Consider the following 21,941-nt stretch of genomic DNA (forward strand, 5'->3'; position numbering starts at 1 on the left):
ACACCCCTCCTGTCTCTGGACACTGCTGGGAGGACTCTGCACACACCCCTCCTGGGTCTGGACACTGCTGGGAGGACTCTGCACACACCCCTCCTGTCTCAGGGCACTGCTGGGAGGACTCTGCGCCCACCCCTCCTGGGTCTGGACACTGCTGGGAGGACTCTGCACACACCCCTCCTGTCTCTGGACACTGCTGGGAGGACTCTGCACACACCCCTCCTGGGTCTGGACACTGCTGGGAGGACTCTGCACACACCCCTCCTGTCTCAGGGCACTGCTGGGAGGACTCTGCACACACCCCTCCTGGGTCTGGACACTGCTGGGAGGACTCTGCACACACCCCTCCTGTCTCAGGGCACTGCTGGGAGGACTCTGCGCCCACCCCTCCTGGGTCTGGACACTGCTGGGAGGACTCTGCACACACCCCTCCTGTCTCTGGACACTGCTGGGAGGACTCTGCACACACCCCTCCTGGGTCTGGACACTGCTGGGAGGACTCTGCACACACCCCTCCTGTCTCAGGGCACTGCTGGGAGGACTCTGCACACACACCTCCAATTTCTGGATATGTACACTTGGGACATACACGGTGTGGGTGCGCTCCATGCATACGCGGGTGGGGGTACGGGTCGTACTTACACTGTTGGGGTGGGGGTACGCTCCTTGCATACGCGGGTGATGGTACGGGTCGTACTTACACTGTTGGGGTGGGGGTACGCTCCTTGCATACGCGGGTGATGGTACGGGTTGTACTTACACTGTTGGGGTGGGGGTACGCTCCTTGCATACGCGGGTGATGGTTCGAGTCGTACTTACACTGTTGGGGTGGGGGGTGCGCTCCTTGCATACGCGGGTGATGGTACGGGTCGTACTTACACTGTTGGGGTGGGGGTACGCTCCTTGCATACGCGGGTGATGGTACGGGTCGTACTTACACTGTTGGGGTGGGGGTACGCTCCTTGCATACGCGGGTGATGGTACGGGTTGTACTTACACTGTTGGGGTGGGGGTACGCTCCTTGCATACGCGGGTGATGGTTCGAGTCGTACTTACACTGTTGGGGTGGGGGGTGCGCTCCTTGCATACGCGGGTGATGGTACGGGTTGTACTTACACTGTTGGGGTGGGGGTACGCTCCTTGCATACGCGGGTGAGGGTTCGAGTCGTACTTACACTGTTGGGGTGGGGGGTGCGCTCCTTGCATACGCGGGTGAGCGTTCGAGTCGTACTTACACTGGTTTGGTGGTGGTACGGTCCGTGAGTCCAGGAGTCGTACTTAAACTGGTGGGGGTGGGGGTACGGTCCGTACGTCCGCGGGTGAGGGTTCGAGTCGTACTTACACTGTTGGCATGGGGGGTACGCTCCATGCATACGCGGGTGGGGGTACAAGTCGTACTTACACTGTTGGGGTGGGGGTACGCTCCTTGCATACGCGGGTGATGGTACGGGTCGTACTTACACTGTTGGGGTGGGGGTACGCTCCATGCATACGCGGGTGGGGGTACGGGTCGTACTTACACTGTTGGGGTGGGGGTACGCTCCATGCATACGCGGGTGAGGGTACGGGTCGTACTTGCACTGTTGGCATGGGGGGTAAGCTCCATGCATACGGGGTGGGGGTAGGGTCCGTACATATCCGTCCCCACGCTATGTGATGCTTGTGCGGGCCGTGCCCAGGCCTTTGCCACGTGGGTACGATCCGTCCCGCCATTGTTGGGGTGACGTGTGTGTGGGCGTGGTACGACTCGTACCCACGCTCTTCAGGCGTGGGTACGGGACGTACCTGTCTGGTTGTGTTGCCGGTTCGCGTGGTGACGGACTTCCGTTGTGGCGGTAGCTGGCTTATCAGGACACGCCCCCACCCCCTCGTGGTGACCAGGGCATGGGAGTCAGGTATGTCCAGGCCATGTGTGACTTATGTGGTTGTTTTGTGGCCTGCCCTGGTCGTGCCACCCCCACCCCACCCCACTTTCCCCCCTCCCTTAGTTATTCTTACCTTCTGCAGCGTCTGCGTCGGTGCCTGTAGAGCAGGTGGACTGCTATGAGGGCAGGGATGACTCGTAGGTTCGGGTCCATGTCTGTCCGTCGCGTACTGGTACTCCTTGCTCGCGTCGTCCTGTCGCGTACGGGTCCTCCTTGATCGCGTCGTCCTGTCGGGTACGGGTCCTCCTTGGTCACGTCGTCCTGTGTGTCCGTCGCGTACTGGTCCTCCTTGTTCGCGTCGTCGTCTGTCCGTCGCGTACTGGTGGTCCTTGTTCGCGTCGTACTGATTTCCCGGCAGTTTTTGGCTGCCGCAGAATCTTCACCGTGCGGGGTGACGTCGGTGCGAATCGTGATTCCTGGTTCGTGAATGGCTGGCTGCGAGCGTCCCGACGTCAGGTCTGCGCTTTCCCGGATAACATTGGTAGGTGTTTTTTTGTTCGGTCGGGCTTTTTTACGATTCGTACGGTAATGGTGTACCCGTGCGAATCGTAATTCCTTGTTTGTTTAAATTGACGACCGGGTACGCGTCGGCCGGAGATTGTGCTCCGTCCGACGGTTCGTACCCGGTTTTTGCCGGATCGTGATCGGCACCTAAATATGTGAGAGTTATAAATTATGAAATCCAATGACACATTTTATATTTTTATATAAGATTTATTTTTGTTGAAGAAAGTAGACAGATTATTTTTTTTTTATTTACAGAATGGAGTATACATTAGTAGACATACAGCAAATATGCATTCATTTGTGTCTTTTTGCAATGTTTTAAGGAAAATAAAATGTATTGATATTATCACATTTTATAACAGAAGTATTGATAATTACAAAAAAACATACATAACATTTATTACTTTTTAACATTGTTTGCAAATAAACATATTCTTACAGTATTCATATAATAATGTTTTTGTTGGCTATATACATAAAAAAAATCATTGCATATTTAATTTCTGAAGAATATTGTTTCATTTTTATTTTGTTGTTGTACATAATTAGTACATGACAAAAAGTATATTTTTATGCTATGTATTTTTAATGATGATTAATAATATTATTGTAGGAAATGTTAATATTATTAATTTTTATATTTTATAATTATATGAAAAAAATTGTTTTGCAACATGTACATTTTGTCAATAAATTTTAAATAATAAAAACATTTTATTATAGTTTGTACAGTTGTGAAAAAAAATTACTGTATTATAATCATAATAATAATGTATTTATAATTATTATGAATATAATTTTTTAAGGTATTGTTTATTAGAAAATAATTTTCAAAAAATTTAGATACATTTATGTTATATTTATATATGATTATAATGTTTTAATGTATTTACACTGATTTAAGTAGGGATTTTCATTTGAATGGGATTATTTTGTAACCGCTTCATGTTATTTTGGGTCATTTTGGACTGAGGAAGCTCGCGGTTGGAAGCTGCGTCGCGTTGAGCAAGGTAAGGGGTGTTTTAAGTATTAAGTGTTATTAAATACTTATGTTTAGGGTAGTTAGGATGTTTATAGTGTATTGATAGATAATTTAAAATGTTTTGGGTGTTTTTGACGTGTTAGTAATGATTTAGTTACGTCTGGTTGTTTACTGGTTGTGACGTAGTTTTCGAAGTAAATATTGTGATTAAATATGTGTTGTTTTGAAATGATGTAATTGTATTTATTAAATGTATTTGGGTGTGATTGTGTGGGTGGGTATGTTTTGTTCTGTTTTTCAGGTAAATGTTGATCGATGTTTTTTCGAAGACCAAGACGCGTTTTTTTTTTTTAAAGTGTGTGTTACTTGATTTAAGTAATATTGTTAACACACTTTTTAACTTTTTACGGGATTTCATGGAGCGTTTATTTTGATTTTTCACTTCTTTTCGGGTTTTTGAGGGTTTGCATATTATGATGGAAAGAGAGACGTTATTAATTTTTTTTTTTTACAGTGTGTTTTAGTTAATGAAACTAATAAAGTTATCACACTGTTTTTTTCACCGGGATTTCCAGGAGCGTTTGTTACTATTTTGACCTATTTTTCGGGTTTTTGAGGGTTTCACGTTTTTGGATTTGTCGAGGATGGATTTACATTGGATGTGTTGATTTTTTCATTTTTGGTGGGGCAAATTTTTTATTATTACTATGGATTGACATAGAAATGGAAGGAGTCTTACTTGGTGGAATTCATCTTGTATGGCTACATCAATGGTAAGTTATATTTTGTTATAATTTGGGTGGGAAATGTTATTATAGTTTATTGTTATATATATTATATTTACAGAAATAATATTTAATTGTACATATATATTTCCGATATGAAAATGAAATGTATCTGACAATTATATATTATTTAGGAAAATATAGTATTAATATATGATTGCAATTGTTTATTGTATTGACCTATTTCATTTATTAGCTGTGTGTATGTTAATTATAAAATGCTTTTGGCTATTAGTTATAGGTAGTCTAGGCCACTTGTTGATGGGTATAGGTTTACTTGACTTTGTAGTAGATCAAACATTTGTTTGGTTTGTTTAGTTAATTTAGGACCTATTTGAGTAACAGATTGTTGCATCCGTAATTCTTGGTAGCTTTGTTCTTTTTGTAGAGATTCCAGGAGTTTTTGTAGGGTAGGTTTCCCTCTGCTTGTAGTTGCTTGGAAGGCATTATGCCATCCTTCAACACTATTGTTTGTTTTGGATTGTTTATTTAAGGTACTCAGGTATACATTCCACCAAGGAATGTGGAACTTTGGTTGTCTTCTATGTCCTGATCGATGTAATCTTCCCACCCAGGTGTCCTCAAAGTAGTCTAGGAGTTGGCTTAATTTGTCTTCGTTCTTTTTGTAATAGGGACTTTCTATTAGAATATTATAGTGTTCTGCTACATCTGTTACAGGTACGTATGCTAGTGCTATTAGTTTTTTAACCTGGTAGGCAAAAGTACTATCTGTAGCATATTGTACACTTAGGGTGGACTTTTGCAGATGTCTCCATAGACTCTGGTTAAAATGATAATAGCAACCTTGGATTGCTGTGTGTGGATAATTTTTTAGTATTGAATTGATCATGGCTAATTCGAAATCAATAATTATTTTTTGTGGGAAATAATTATTGGTTTCTTCTTTAATTTTGGTTAATATTTCTATGTATGTTGTTTGCTGTTTATTTGGTAAGAGGGCATAGATGAATGGAATGTTAGAATGTTGGTACAATCCATGCACTGTGTACAGCTGGTAAAATGGTTTTGGACAAACTTTAAAAGTTCCATCCATCATCCAAGTGTCACATTGTTGTAATTTCACTAAATTGTTTGCAGTAGCAAACATAATTATTCTTTTCTCAGGAGATTTGTTGTCAAAAAAAATAAATGGTTCATTAGTGTGAGTTATGCTTAATTCTGGGGGAATGATTACTGTCTCAAATGTTTTAGGGGTAGGTAAAGTTTTGGTAGTTAGTTTTTTTTGTCTAGCTATAGTTCTTTTTAAACAATCAATTGGGGGTAATTGTGCTGATGCATGGTGTGGTATTTTTATTAATTGTTCTTTGAGTATTTGGGTGGTGGGTTTATCAGTGCTAGTACTTGCTTCTTTAATGTTTTCAAGAGCATTTCTAACTTCTATCTCTGTAATATTGGGGGGGTGATTATGTTCTTTTACAGAAAGAACAGTGGTTTCTTTTGTAATAGCTCTACCATAGCATTTGTTTGAGTAGTATTTGCTACATTTCCAAAACATTTTCAGACCACTTTGCTTTTCTTGTGTATATACATAACCCATATAACATAACAACATTTTATTTTTTTGAGACGTTATAAATTCAGCACCTTCAGTCATGTTGTTCTGTATTATGCTAGGGGAGATGAAAAAATATTTTGTAAATATAAACAATGTTATAGATATTTTAAATATATTTACATTTTAGTGAATATACTTACAATGTATAATTTGATGTGTTGAAAGATGTTAATTAGCTGACTTCAAGCTTTCAGTTTAATATTGGAGATAGATTTTCTGTTGATAAGAGAAAAAAATTTGTTAATAGTTGGATACATTTTTTTGAATGTGCTACTGTTTTTAGGGGAAAGTTACATTCTGGCTGCGTATTTTAGGCTGTTTAATGATTGAGGTTTATATACTTACTTATTTCTTTGGTCCAGTAGGTGATTGCGTAGAAGGTAGTTTTGGATGGTTCAGTGGTTTTCTGTAGAGGAGACAAATAAGGAATAAATATTTTTTAGAATTATTTTTTTAATTAATAGTTGTAGGTGGGTAGGAAAAAGTAAAACAATACTTACATTGATTAATATTAGAGTTGTGGGGATGTCCAAAATATTTCTGTGTTTTTAGAAGGTATCTATAGAGGCGAAATGAATGTAATTAAATGAAGTGTAGTACATTCATTTATAGAAATAGTTTCAGCTGTAGCATTCTAGATTAGTTGCTTTATAAATAGAGTTTAACTTACTTTCTGTAGTTGTTAAATTTTCTTTTGGACTGTAATTCTTCTTTCAGGAAACAGTTGAGTAGAGTTTCGTCTTATTTCTTCTTTTCAGTTTGTAGTGTGAAAGAGATGTTGAAATGTAGTCTTTTTATAGTGTGCAATTAATTAGTTGCTTCATTTCATTGGTTTAATTTGAAATGTGAGCATGTCATTGGTCCACCTTAATTTTTTTTTCTTTTCTGGCTGTTTGTTTCCTTGTAAGGGAAACGCTAATTAGCAACTTATTAGTAGTAAGTCATTGTTTATTTGTAGTATTAAATGATTTAAAGATATTTTTAAATGTGGTTTAATGCATGTATAATAATTATAAAATTATTTATGTAGTGAAATGTATTCATTTTGTTTATGGAATGTTTATTTTTAAATGTATGTGTTTGAACAAAAATTTTAATGTTATTTACGTGTTTTATTATGTATTACAATGTTAATGTATGTGTTGTGCTTAAAGTATATTTTCTTCATAGTTTTTTAGATAGTCGATATTGTCAAATATTCTATATTTTGGTTGTCTATATTTTTGGTTTCGATAATTTTGTTATTTACATAGTCATTTAAGAGTAGACGATAATTTTGTTAACGATATTTTTAAATTCGATATAATGATATACGATATTTTGTTAAGACGATATTGTGTACTCGATATTTTTGTATTTTCTTTAATAAGTATGGTGAGTCGATAATATTGTAGTCGATAATTTAGCAACGATATTTTAAGTAGTCGATATTTTGGTAATCGATATTATGTCAGTGATCCCTAATCATTTAATCATTATTGTTGTTCAACAAACATTTCTTTCGGTCTTTCATTTTTTTACAAGAGTGAGAAGAACAACTATGTCTCCACCAGCGTCTCTGATGCCCTCAACTGCTCTAAAACGCTCTTTAATATGGTCAAGGAGCTCGCTGGCTCCAAAACCCAAGCTATGCCCCCAGCACTCAACAAACAGAAATGTGAGGCGCTGGCCTCCTTTTTTGTCCATAAAGTGGATAAAATATACCAAGACATTGTGCTCGCGCAAGACGAGAATCTCTCCCCCCCTTCCGCATTACCCACACCACTCTCAACAGACGACACACACCTCCACCAAGTTGAGTCACCCGATATGTCCGAGAACCTTTTGGATACTTGGCCCCTGTTAAATACAGCCACTCTAGTAAAACTCCTCAACAACATTAAATCAGGATCACCCAAGGACCCTCCTCCTATCTCTGTGCTTAGGCAGCTGGAACCACCTTCGCTGCGCGCGATCACGGACCTTCTAAATGCCTCCCTGCAGGAAGCTACTATCCCATCTGACTGGAAACATGCCATGATACACCCACTCCTTAAAAAGGCAAATGCTGACCCCGACCTACCCTCTATCGGCCAATCTCCTTACTGCCTGCCTTCTCAAAAATTCGAGATAAGCATGTCCGTTCACAGCTAACTCAGTTTGTTGAAACCCATAGACTCCTTCATCCCTCCCAGTCAGGCTTCAGAGCGGGCTTCTCCACCGAAACCACCCTGCTAGGGGTAACGGAAAGCATACGCCGCCACCTGGATACAGGACACACCGTGGCTCTTATCTTATTGGATCTGAGCGCCGCATTGACACGGTGTCTCATACTGTATTAATCAAAACTTAGTTCACTGGGCATCCGCGGCTCAGCTCTGAATTGGCTCACCTCTTTCCTCACTAACCACACCTTTCAAGTTTTTTCACGCACAGCCCGCTCAGAGATTCACTCTTTCACCCATGGGGTGCCTCAAGGCTCTATCCTCAGCCCTCTACTTTTTAATTTGTATCTAAGACCTTTAGCAGATGATCCTTCACCCCTGCAGCTGGGTCTAAGCAAAATAGCATCACGGATGCAAAACAACGACCTCAAATTAAATGGAGAGAAAACTGGGGTCCTTGTATTTGGTAAAAACAAGGATCTCTGGGGTCCTCAACACTGGCCCTGTGAAATGGGCGCTCTCCCCAAACCCTCCCCCCACGCTCGAAATCTGGGCATCACTATTGATGACTCGCTCAACATGCATTCTCACGCAGTTAGAGTAGCAGCTACATGTTTTACCATTCTTAAATGGTTAAAAAAAAATCTGCTGGATGCTACCAGAGTCCACCCAGAAAACCGTGTTCAATGCCTTGATTACGTCAAGGCTTGACTACGGAAACGTGCTTTACTTGGGCTCTAACAAAGAAGTAACCCGCAGACTACAGATGGTGCAAAATTCTGCAGCCAGGCTTCTGTGCCGGGTCCCGAAAGCCTCCTCCATTTCCTGTCATTTACGAAACTTACACTGGCTCAGGGTGGAAAACCGAGTCAAGTTCAAAGCCCTGAGCTATACGCATAAAATTAAAATAGGAAATGCCCCGCAATATCTTCAAGCCCTGGTCTGTCCCTACTTTCCCTCTCGAAACCTCCGCTCCTCCACCCAAGGTAAATTTATCACTCCCAAAATCAAACTATCCCGGATGGGCGGAAGGTCCTTTTCCTATCTGGGCCCCTCACCTACGCAACGAAACTGACTATGTTCAATTCCGCAAATCCTTGAAGACGTGGCTTTTTGACAAATAACCTGCTAGCATGTTTTCATCTATGTCTCGGATCTGTTTTCTGCGCCAGGAAACCCTCTTTGGGTAGCTGCTGCGCATTACAAATTTAATAAATAATAATAATAAACAACACTTCACATTTTACAAAAAATATAACAATTAATACACAGACAAGTGAAAAACAAAGAGCATTTAGTACTACTCACAAATGATTTTACAAGGAAAATATTTACATACAATCGTATAAAACCTGCTCCCAGTCAAGTACTAACGTTTGGTAAGATAACCTTATGAAAAGAAATCAGGGTACCAGCCAACGGGGGTAACTTCAGTTTAAGCATGAGACAAACAACAAACTTAATACAATTTTCCTCAATACTATAAAATATTAGCGATCTAACTGCTCCCCTGTGGGTGATAATGTTGCCAACGCGTTTCTAAACCCTTTTGGTTAAAAGGGCTTCTCTTCAGGGCTGGGGACTGGATTCTATAGTTTAATTCAGGCTCATCAATGTTATACAAAAAAATAAATGATTCCAATGTAGAAGTATTCTGGTTGCGACTTGATTGTGGCAGGAGTTGTTGTCAGTGGGTCTGTAGCATTTATTGTGCCACCAAATTAAGTAGCCCTTTAAACATGTCTCAGACCTGCCATTGGATTCTGTATGTGCAGTTGAACTGCCATGGCAACCTGGCAAAATAAACCTTTGCCAGGCCCAAACCTTCCCTTCCTATAAATGTCTCCCCTAGGCTAGGACCTGGATAGCCCAGATGGCAGGGGGCAGAGTATGGTAAAGGTAGGACATGTTCTTTTAAGTTTTACATGGCCTGGTAGTGAAAAACTTACGTTCGTTTTTTCACTACTGCAAGGCCTACCTCTTCCACAGACAAACATTGGAGATGCCTTATTACGTTTAATTAGCTGTAATTTCCAAAAGGGAATAGATAATCCCTTTGTGTTTGTTGTGTTTGGAATGGTAATGAAAAATCCTAACTCATGGTGAAGTCTGATTTTAGATTACAATTTTTGAAAATGGCATTTTCCTGCCTTAGCCATTTAGTGGCTCGAGCCTGTACTTGAGTCACATGCCTTGCTGTAGCTGACAGCTGGGCTTTATGTAGTCCTCCTAGACAGCCTCACACAATGGAGAGCTTAGGTGTGCCTGGATGAGCCGGTATTGGCAGGATGGGAGAGAGGAGCTGGGCACATCCCCAGTTACTATTGAGTAGGCTGTGCCCTGCCTCCACACAGAGGGCTGTATACCCCTTGTAATTAATCTGGAGCCTGAACAAGGAAGGCAGGATGCCTGGGGAAACCTCTGGAAACTTTGAACCCACTCCAAGGCACAAAAGGGTATAAATACTAGACCACAGACACCACCACTTCAACACTCTCTGGACCTGTGGATACTATGCCAGGATGAAGGGCTGCTGCTGGACTGCTGCCCTGCTGGTCTACTGCCCTTCTGCCGGGAGGAGAAGTACTGGACCTACATCTCTTGAACCCAGAACTCCAGAGTGACTGGAAGGGCTAGTTGGTTGACCTCCTGACTTGAGCTTCAAGGACAGAAGGCTCCAAAAACCTTGCTCCTGCACCTGGACTCTGTCATCTGTGAGTCTACCATGCCAAGTGATGCCACCTCATTCTTGGACCCTTGGGAGTGTTCCTAAGGTGCTCTGCCAGCCTCTGTGGATCCAGAGGAACTGACACCTCTCCTCTGCTGCGTGGCACTACCCCGAGAAGAACCGATGCATCGCCGCTGCTGCATGAATTGGAACTGTTACCAAGAACCCTGCATTGTATCGTAGCCCAGTGCCGCATCAGAACCGCTGCTGTGTGACTCTTCTTCGGCAAAGGCTTTCGCATCTCTCATCGACAACAGCTTTAGCGGCTATGCCAATTTGCATCGCAGCCTCGCAGCTCCTCGGAATCAACACATTGCCCTTACTGTGCGATGCATCCCCGTCTCCGGACTTTGCATTTCAAGCTCTCATGACCGGGATCTTCAATGACAACACAGCTGGGACTCGTATCACAGTCTTGTTGCATCTCAGAACCGATGCATCACTTCGGCTGCGCCATGATTTTGACGCTGATCCTCACAACACTTTACAAACCAGGATTAAAGGTACTTTGCTAAGCAGGCCTAGCTGGTGCCTGTCGCTGATCTGCACTCCATTGCAGGTGGCCTGAACTTGGGACTTCCTGCCGGTAAGGCGTGACTAGATATCCACAGTTGGCACTTTACACATTAATTTGCTAAAATCTTTAAAAAATTGAATATCTCTGGTCCTTGTAATTGAATTCTTGTTGTTCTGGTCTTGTTTTATTTATTAAACATTTACTATTTTTCTAACTCTTTGGAGGCTCCTGTTTGAAGTGCTACACAAATACTTTACACATTGCCTGATCGCTCTGTGCCAAGTTACCCGAAAATTGATCACAGATTAATTTATGGTTTGCTTGTGACTTGACCATGAGAAGAATTTTGGTTGCTGCCAATCCCAACCTAGAATACGTGAGGGTTTCATTCAATGTGTCTTCATTTTAAGGTCATTTAAATGAGTGCTGTGAAGTTGAGTAACAATGTAGTCTATTGAATGAGCAAGTGACAATATGTGTTACATAAATGGACCTTGTTTCACAATCCAACGGGTTCCCAGTTTACACTGGAGGAAGTTCAGATCAAGTCTTTATTTCAGATGATAATCTGTCACCATCCACAGCAGGGTGGCTTTGAGGGAGCAAGGGAGACCCTTTAATAACAGAGAGTGGTGGGCTCTGCAGACTGGCTATGCTTCCAAAAGGCTCCATTTTCAATGCACTGAAATGTTTGTACCTTTTGATGTCTTCTTACCTCTGTTTTTGTGTCATGGGGAGTACATGGCGAACCTTTTAACATCTCTTTTCCGGTTTCAGAACCTCTGCTGCCACCAGTCCTCACACTGCTGCCCTTGGATGGGCTGGCGACTCACGGGGATACTGTGACCTTGCAGTGCTTGCCACGCAGCAGGCACCTGAACCTCACTGCACACTTTACTGCAGGCCACAGTGAGATCCTACACAATACCAGCATGGCGCGGAGCGCGTACTCACTCCATGTGACGCTGGCGCGGGAGTCCAATGGGAAGAACTTCTCCTGCTATCATGAGCTGGATGCTCGCGGACGAAAGCTGCGTTCCCCCTCGAGTGCCGGTGTGCAGATTACAGTACAGGGTGAGCTGTCTTTTTCAATAAACATGTATAAAATATTAGGGTATACTTGGTGTGAGAAACTGTTGTATTAGTTGGGGTGGACTGAGTCCCCACAAGTAATACATGCACTATCCCATTATGTTCAGTCAAGGGTTTCAACCTCTGGTAGCTGTGGCACAGGACAGACAAACTTAACTTACAGAAAAAGTGCAAAATATTTAGAGGTACCAAAACAGTCAAATATAATAAAAATACAACTTCAGTGTATCAAATAGAGTCAAGTGCATTTAACAAAATGACACAGAAATGAGAAAAGTCCAATAAGGAGAACGGGAGATATTAATTTTCATGGTTTTAAGTAAAAATAGTGGCAAAAAGTGCAAAGCACCAATAATAGTCCATGGTCGAAGTATACAGAGTCTAGGCACAATTTAAGGCTGGAGCTTGATCCCTGGTCAGATACACCAACAAAGGTCTGACTCAGTCAGAGGTTTTATCTTGAGACTTGGGGCCCGATTTAATTCTTGGTGGTTGGGCCATTTTCCGTCAGAGCAACTGAGTAAATGACTCCATTGCCCTGGCGGAGGTTATGACTGCCATATTTAGAATTGTTTTTTGGGTCGGCAGACATTTTTAGCATTTACAAGAAGCACCTTCAAAGGGGTTCCTGTGAAGGCATCGCCCTACAGCTCTGACAAAACATGACGGAGCCGCACAGCAAAGATTCCAACTTTTGGTTTTCAACCCAAAGTGGGTTTTTGTGTTTAAAATTGAAAACAAAAATGCCCCCCTCCCCACGGGAGTCATCTCTCTTGGGGAGAGCGTCATTACTGTTCTTTTACTGCCCCTTACTGTCTTACTGTCAGGGTTTGCATGGAGGTGACAGGCAGTAAAAAAATAGTTCTATGTCCACCCATCCTAACTGGGGGAATGGACATGTAGCCAGGTCTCTGATGACCCTTAATACATCTGGCCATCAGAGAAGTTTGACCACAGTTGAGACAGAGTAGTCTCCGCGTCAAACTATTGTCCGCCCGCTTTTGAAATCGGTGGGCAGACCATAATGTTGGTGGTAAACACATTCAGCTGCCACTGTGAAGGAGTACGCTAACCACCAACATTTAAATCGGGCCCTTAGTCCTTAAGAAATCCTTATGAACCTTATGAATTCAGATAGACATTGGGTGAGGTACTGCTGAAGTCATTGGCTTTGGTGAGAAAAGTTCAGAGCAGGAGAATTTCAAACTTTGTGCCCAAGGAAGTCCTCTCGTCAGTCAGATACTTCTGTCGCCTTCACTGGCTGAGATTGATACCTTCTGACTTAGGACCTCATTTAGATTTTGTCAGACGGGCGACTCCATCACAATGGTTGTTGATAGCCCGTCCACTAAAAATATAAATCCCATAGGATATTATGGGATGTATATTTCGACAGACTGGTGATATCCATCACTGTTGTGATAGAGTAACCCGTCTGCCGAAATCTAAATCCGGCCCAATGTCTTTTTTGCAGAGCTCAGAATCCCTCAGCGGGAAAAGGCTGCAGATTTCTCGGATGCTGAGCTCCATGAGGCCGGAATCCTTCTTGCCGAGGGTCTGCTAAATCCGAGTTGCTGCTGCGGAGAAACCTGATTTCTGAACCCAGCGAGGTCACATCTTATTCAGATAGGCTTGGTGGTTTGTCCCAGTCCTCCAAGGGTCTGGAAGTGTATAAAGTTTTTAAGTCCCAGGTTTTCCAGAGTGGTAGGAGAAATCCAGGTAGACACAGCCAAGGGTCCCAGGACCTCAGAAACAGCACTTGGGGTTCAAGACTCACCCATAGTCGGGTCCAGGTCAGGTCCAATTGGTACAGATTACCTGAGATCAGCTGGGAACTTAGGAAAAGGACTCTTGCAGCATTTGAAAGCTCTGTAGTCACACAGGAGGTGAATCAATTGACCCTTGGAGGCCATTTCTTTATCAGCGCTTCGTCGAAGAAAGCAACTGCTGACTATATGGATGGAGCACGCAATGTTTCCTTGGAGTGGCAAATTGAATGGCCAAAGATGATTAGCATGCCGCACTGTCTTTATTTTATCTGGTCATCGCACTGGCAATCCTAGTCTGTGCGCTTTGGTGTCCTTAAATGTGTTTTGCTCACCAACTAAAGACAAACCCCAGGGCTTCACAGAGTATTCACTAAGTGTGTTCGACTATGGGCAGTTTCAGTCACGCTTAAAAAAAAATGTGGTGCAATAATTTTACAAACTGCTTGAAATTTAAAATGACTGTTATCCCAGCACGAGGCGTCCCTCTTTCTTTTGGCTCGTGGGCACACCATGCTTTGACTGTGGAGACACAGCGGGGAGCTTGTGATATTCCAGCGAGTCTTCAGTGATGGTTCATTCTAGGGATGCGTGCTACGTGTGCAATTTCTTTTGAGTGCATGGACGTGCCTGGAGCCTCCCGGCGCTCTTCCTACGTGCGTGCCGCCATCTTTACTTACCATTGCTGTTTCTTGTGACTCTCGTCCTCTCTGGGTGCCGCGCAGCGATGCAACATTTCCTCATCCTGCCATTATGCACCTATATATCTTCAGAACGATGCCGTGGATGTCACAAATTCTCCCTTTTGGGGTGAGCACTTGTTACCATTTCAACCATCTGCGGGGAAAACTTTTGGTAGTGGTGCACCATTCAATGCGCACGCATTGATGGCTGTGGAGGAAGTTGTGTGCCTTGTTAGTCTGCACACAGTCATGAACACAGTGCCATGGTAGTGGGTGCAACCTTCAGCTCCAGTTTTTTTCTTTCCAAAAAGGAAATTGGGTATGAGTCCCATGTATGTACATTGTGTGTCCACACTACCTACCTCTGCACAGGTGTGTCTAATGGGTACTAGTCCCATGTATGTACATTGTGTGTCCACACTACCACCCTCTACACAGGGGTGTCTAATGGGTACTAGTCCCATGTATGTACATTGTGTGTCCACACTACCAACCTCTACACAGGGGTGTCTAATGGGTACTAGTCCCATGTATGTACATTGTGTGTCCACACTACCACCCTCTGCACAGGGGTGTCTAATGGGTACTAGTCCCATGTATGTACATTGTGTGTCCACACTACCACCCTCTACACAGGGGTGTCTAATGGGTACTAGTCCCATGTATGTACATTGTGTGTCCACACTACCACCCTCTGTACAGGGACCGCATTGGATGCAAACACAACAGGTAAAAAGGAAACCCACTATTCCTAGGAGGATCATAAATAGCTTCCATCCCCAGGTAGTCAGAAGATCCCAGAACCACCCCGACAAGGACCAAGTACCTGTTTCTGTGTGAATCTCAGATGCTAATCGGTGCAGCTTCTGAATGGCTAAATGGACCGAAGGGGCGGAGTCAGGTATATATACGCAGCAGGAGCTGCCAATCACTCTACAGGCTCCTCCACGATCAGCTAAGATAACATCTAAAACAAGACGATTCTGAAGGGTTACGAGTCTGGTCGCTTGGAGCTCGACAGTGATATTAGTTAATATTCCAGCAGTAGTATTGACCACCCCTTCTACTACTCTGGACAATCTCCTAATTTCCTTACTAGTCAAGATGGGCCCCCATATTGGCAAGACCCCTTTCATAATATCAACAAAGTGTTGAGCAGGGGTATCAGTCTGATCAGTGGCATCATTATCGGTGGCCCTAGATCCCAGGCTTCGTCGGCTCAGTGAATGAGACCTATGATAATCGGAAGGAGCTATGTAGACAGGGGGATGGGATAAGTAGCATCTGCCCGACCATCCCCTAGGAAGCCAAGTATACGCGTTTTCCCCGCACACAAAATATATATTTGGAGGGGTAAGTATAGGTGGGCTACTGAACGTCTGCAGTCTATAAGTGTAACCGCATTTACTAAACCCTACAAATAAATGACCGGCACCCTGTACACAGAAGGAGGATGACGTGTTTAACACCGGGACTAGAATAACTTTGTCGTCTGAAACATTTCGTTCTTGAAAATATTTGAAATACTCAGTAAAATTGAAGGACACAAAGTCCAATACTTCGTCCCTCAGCCAGGTATCATTTTCATGCTCCATGTACACATTCATGCAAGCTGTCGGATCTAAGGTACCATCGGTACCTTCTGCATTTGGAGTGAAACCCTGGTGTTTTTCTATGTAAACCAGAATTAACACATAATCTTTCGCCGAGAACCGGTGCTCATCCACAGTGTAGTGCTCATATATCATAGATAGCAATTTGAACCAGGCTTCACAACTACCCAAATACGATAAAGGCATTGAAATGAACAAATCATGCTTATGCATCACTGAAGGAAGAAGGCCGCATACCCAGCAATCTGTAACATTTGTGGAACTATGAGTCTGGTGCAACATTTCAATAAAGGCATTATTTACATATGTCTGGCGATGTCTCTCTTTATGAGGGGCAAAGGTCTGAAAATGATGCTCCTTAGGAGCAGGGGTAGACACTATCAAGGCATGCACTGGATGGCGGAATTCTAAATAAATGAACAATCCTAAGCATAATACAAATGATACAGCCAGTATAGTGATGAAAACAATCTTAACACGCAAGCTCCATGTAGAAAACATTGGTAAATATGGGTGGATAGGAGGAGGTACTATGGGACGCTCTTCTTCATGGACGAAACGAGCAACGGGGTACATCCTCATTACAAGTCCAAATATAATCTCGGGAAAAAGGGTCTACAAGCAGTCCAACCTGCTGGAGGGTTCTTCTTTCCTGTGTCCGTATTAGAACCTCACAGGCAGACTCCTATTGTCTCAAGCAAACAACAAAAATAAAAACACAAAAACTTCTCGCGTTGGAGTTGCACTTGACACAACCCTTGCTGGAAGGGAAATCTACCTGGGCCCCACCAACTGATCAATGTCTCCTCCTTCTTTCTGAACAGGGCTTTGCTCAAAGTTCCATGCCCTCAACGAGTTCAGTCCAGTGTTCTTATGATCCCCAGGTCCTGTAACTCAAGCCTCTGCTTCCAGTCACTTAGGCTGAACCTGTGATCTCTGGTCTTTTCCGGGGCCGCAGGTGGTATCGGACCTGACCAGAGGTCTCAGGATTGACAAACAGAACTGGCACAGTGGGATCAGACAAGGGGCAGGGCGTGTGACTCTCTTGATCAAGTACTCTGCTTCCGGGAGTCAAGTCGCCCAAAACAGGTGGTTCCGAACTCGTGGCACTCTCCCCTCGCCCATCAATTTCTCTGTGGGTTTCAGGGGAAAATGACTCTTCGGCACTGTGCTCACCTCTGTGCCGTAAGCTCTCCTGCTGGCCTTGATGATCCTCTGGCAGAGGGAGAGGGACTCGCTTGAGATGCGAGATATGAATCCAGTGCTGTTTCCCTTCAACCTTCACAGCCGTCCTTGTAGCCAGAAGCACTTGGTGCGGTCGGGTCCAGGGTGGATCCAGACTCGATTTCCGTTGATAGTTCCGAGCTAGGACCCACTGGCCTGGCTCTATGCTGTGTCCAGGACCCTCCGGCAGGGGCTGCAGTATTTCAGATATCTGTTGATGAATGGAACGAAGATCTTTAGTTAAGGCATAAAGATAGTCAGCTAACATAGGATACTCAATGTCCCTGAAGGATTTGGGCCGGGGCACTCCCATACATTGGCGGGCCTACCAAAAACTACCTCGTAAGGTGAGATCCCACTCCGAGAATGGGGAGTAGTTCTCACAGACAGCAGGGCTAGAGGTAGAAGATCGGGCCATTTCAATCCTGTCGTGTCCTGCAATTTAGCTAATTTTAACTTCAGGATCCCATTATATTTTTCAACTAGGCCCGCCGACTGAGGGTGCCGAGCTGCGTGGAATTTCTGTTGGATGGACAAGCCCTTACATACATGTTTGACCAAATTAGCATTGAAGTGTGTCCCATTGTCACTCCAAATCACTCGTGGCAACCCATATCGAGGAAAGAACTCTTTTACCAAGGCTTTTGCAGTTGCTAAGGCCGTATTCTCTTTAGTGGGGTACGCTTCCACCCATTTACTGAAAGTGCAAATCACCACCAAGACATATTTGAGATTATTAACCCGTTCAAGCTGTATGTAGTCCATTTGGAGTACCTCAAAAGGTAAAGTAGGCGGGGCAAAACTGCCTGTCAGAACGGGGATACTACCCCTTGGATTATGCTGTAGACAGACCATACAATGTTGGACCAGATTCTTGGCCGTCTTGTGGATATTGGTGTTATACCATACAGGATCCAATATTGCACAAATGCCTTGAATCCCCACATGTGCGGGGCCATGCGCCATGGATACTACCGCATTCACGAATGCATTCGGCAGCAACCATCTGCACTTTTCTGATAGATCGGTCCAGCACCCATTCTCATCTAACCTCCCCACCTGTTCCTGCCAATACTTTAGTTCCTCTGGGGTCGCCTCCCGTTGCAATTCTTTCACACTATCTATAGTGTTACTAAAAATACCTGCCTCTACCATCCTTTTACATTGGTTAGCCACAAACATGGAGGTGGTGTCGGACTGGGCAGCCTCTTTGGCAATTCTATCCGCAAAGGAATTTCCCTTTCCTACATCATCAGTTACAGCTTTATGTGCGCTACACTTCACGATGGCCAGGGTTTTAGGCAGGGTCAATGCGGCCAACAATCGTTCGACCAATTGCCCATTCTTTATTTTCTCACCATGGGATGTAAGAAACCCTCTTTCTGCCCACAACCTCCCAAAACTATGCGCTACACCGAAAGCATACTGGCTATCGGTGTAGACATTTAACCTCAACCCTTCGCCCAATTCGCAAGCCCTTAGTAATGCAATTAGCTCAGCGGCCTGGGCTGAATGATATGGTACCTTAGCTGCCTCATCTACTGTTTGTAGGGTGGTGATCGCATAAGCCGCAGCTGTAGTACCATTAGGCAATCTAAAACATGAACCATCAACTTACAGTTCCCCTTGAGGATCAGATAAAGGGATGTCTGTCAGATCTATCCGGCCCTTTGTTTCTTCTTCAGTTCGGAATATGCAATCATGTATGTCTTGGCCACGATCTCCCAGAGGGAGGGGTAGTAACGTGGCAGGGTTCAAATTGACACATCTCTTGATCGTTATATGAGGTGCAAACAGGGTCAATTCGTACCCTGTGAGACGCGCACTAGTTAAGTGCTGCGTCTGCGTCCTGTTCAATAATACGTCCACAGCATGGGGCACCATTACTGTCAGGTCCGTATTCAGGACAAGCCCTTCCGATTGTCTGATCGCCACCGCTACTGCGGCCGTGGCTCTCAGGCAACTGGGAAGCGCTCTGGCGACGTTATCCAAAACCGCCGAGAAATATGCACAAGGTCTTTGCTTACCACCAAAGTCCTGTGTTAACACTGAAAGCGAACAACCGTTCACCTCATGCACGTAGAGCACAAAAGGCTTCCGGTAGTCAGGGGTGCCAAGCACAGGAGCAGAACAAAGAGCAGCCTTCAAAGAAACAAAAGCCTCCTGACATTCAACAGTCCAGGGTAAGGGTTCATGCACATCTTTCGTTGTTAGATACAGGAAAGGTTTAGTCAAGAGGGAGTAGTTAGGGATCCATTGGCGACAGTAAGAGGTTATGCCAAGCAAAGCACGGACATCACGTTGCGTTCGAGGAACAGGCATGTTAGTTATAGTCGTGATACGCTCAGAAGTCAACCGTCTTCCCTCCTTCGACAGGAGATGACCGAGATAGGTCACCTCCGGTCGACAATATTGGAATTTCGACAGTGAAACTTTGTTACCATGTTTTGCCAGATGCTGCAGCAAGGCCACTGTTGCATCTCGGCATCCATGTTCAGTATCAGAAGCCACAAGGAGGTCATCAACATACTGTAGCAATACATTACCTGGTGGCAAATTTAGAGTATCCAATACCTTCTTTAGTGCCTGACTATAAATACTAGGGCTTTCTGTATACCCCTGTGGGGCGCAACAGAATCTGAAGCTGCGGCCTCCTAATGAGAAGCCGAAAAGATAGCGGCTATCAGGGTGAATAGGAATACTAAAGAAAGCATTTTTCAAATCTATCACCGAGAAAAATTTTGCCGTAGGAGGAATCATTGTCAAAATGGCATTAATATCAGGTACTACAGGATATTGGGGTACCACAATTTTGTTAATTTCTCGTAGGTCAATCACAAATCGATAGGTATCAGCATAATCAGGGGTCTGGTGTACGGGGGCTCGTTTAAGAATCGGGAGAATAGGACTATTACATGTGTTGGAGGCTGTTTCTTCCACCACTCCAGTATTAATCAAATCATGAATAATAGCCAATAAAGCACGTTCCCCAGCAGGGGCAATTTTATACTGTGGAACCCTTGGCAATTGGGCATCCCGTTTCAAGGTGATCGAGACTGGGGGAATTCGTAAGAAACCGACATCAGTGTCTCCAGTAGCCCAGAGACTTTGGGGAATTTGTGCAAGTTCAGGTGGCAAAGGGTCCGTTTTAGAGAAACATTGCGTGGAGAGGGATGAAGGATCTCTAATGGTCAAATAAACACCATCAGGGGAACAATAGATACGGGCATGCAATTTCTTCAATATGTCCATGCCTAGGAGGTTTTCGCCACACTGTGAGGTCAAAAGGAAGGGCGAATCTATTGAAACCGGCCCCAGAGTAAGAGGAAGCGGCTGAGAGATGGGGCTTACCACCAGAGTTCCAGAAAACCGTACGGACACGTTGTTCTGGCCAGACAGAGCAGCCCCCGGGACCAGGGCACGTGAAACAGAACTGTTCATGGCCCCTGTGTCAACTAGGAACTTACCTGATGTATCCATTAATCGTGCATGGACATAAGGTCCAGCTTGATCTATCGGAATTGACACATGCCCCTCACTCTGTCTTCGGCTGTCCTATGCCTGAGAATAGCCTGGACCCTCGTCAGCCATACATCCCTCATTATAATACTGCTTTCCCTGGTTCTGATCAAAATAATTCTGACTATTCTCACCTTGAACTGAATGCTCCTGCCTCGTGTATCCACCTCGATGTCCACCAGACCGTCCCCTTCCACGACCCCTTGGGACACTGTTTTGCTCATACAACAACGGACACTGGGCTCGCCAATGCCCCTCCTGCTTGCAGAAAGCCCATTGATTTATGCCCAAGTCTGTTCGTCCTACCGTCTGCGCGGGACTCGCCCCTCTCGGAGCAAAATTCTGCGATCCTCTTCCTCTCCCTCGGCCCCTCTCTACTTGCTGCAACAATACCCGCGTCTTTAAATCCTTTGATTTCTTTTCTGTCTTGTCCTTGCTTTCATTCTCACGATGTTCATAATATTGAGCCATACTCAATATAGTCGAAGGGGTAGTGGTTGTCCAGGTGCTTTCAGCGGCCTGCAAACGAGCCGACACCTCAGGTAATAAATTAGTCACAAATCTATTGACAAACAGACGTATACCCCCTTCAGTGGAGAGATCTTGTCCACTGAAGTCAATGAAAACTCCCTCAAACCTTGTAAAGAAATCTGACACACTTTCATCTTTCTTTTGTTTACATGCTGACAACTTATCCCTGTCCACTTTTCGGGGAGGGATCAACGAATGCATATAAGTTATTATTTTATCAGGCAGGGCTAATATCTCAGCTCGGGGCTTATTCCCTGGTTTTCGATCTCTATCCCAGTCCCTCAGTTGATCCCAGGTTCCCCCAAATTCCGTTGCATGGTCCTGGTCATGGACCTGATGCCAAATGTCCACT

General features: G+C 44.2%; 1 pseudogene across 1 annotated transcript in view; it reads left to right on the top strand.

The window, feature by feature from the left end:
- The window catches only part of LOC146808618 (immunoglobulin superfamily member 1-like), a 364,489-nt pseudogene that overhangs the window by 272,265 nt on the left and 70,283 nt on the right, over positions 1-21,941 (top strand). Inside the window, exon 7 of the transcript XR_014967581.1 lies at positions 11,939-12,235. The product of XR_014967581.1 is annotated as an immunoglobulin superfamily member 1-like (transcript). The remainder of the gene's footprint in view (positions 1-11,938; positions 12,236-21,941) is intronic.

The sequence above is a fragment of the Triturus cristatus genome, chromosome 8, assembly GCF_964204655.1.
Source record: "Triturus cristatus chromosome 8, aTriCri1.1, whole genome shotgun sequence".
Lineage (NCBI taxonomy): Eukaryota > Metazoa > Chordata > Amphibia > Caudata > Salamandridae > Triturus > Triturus cristatus.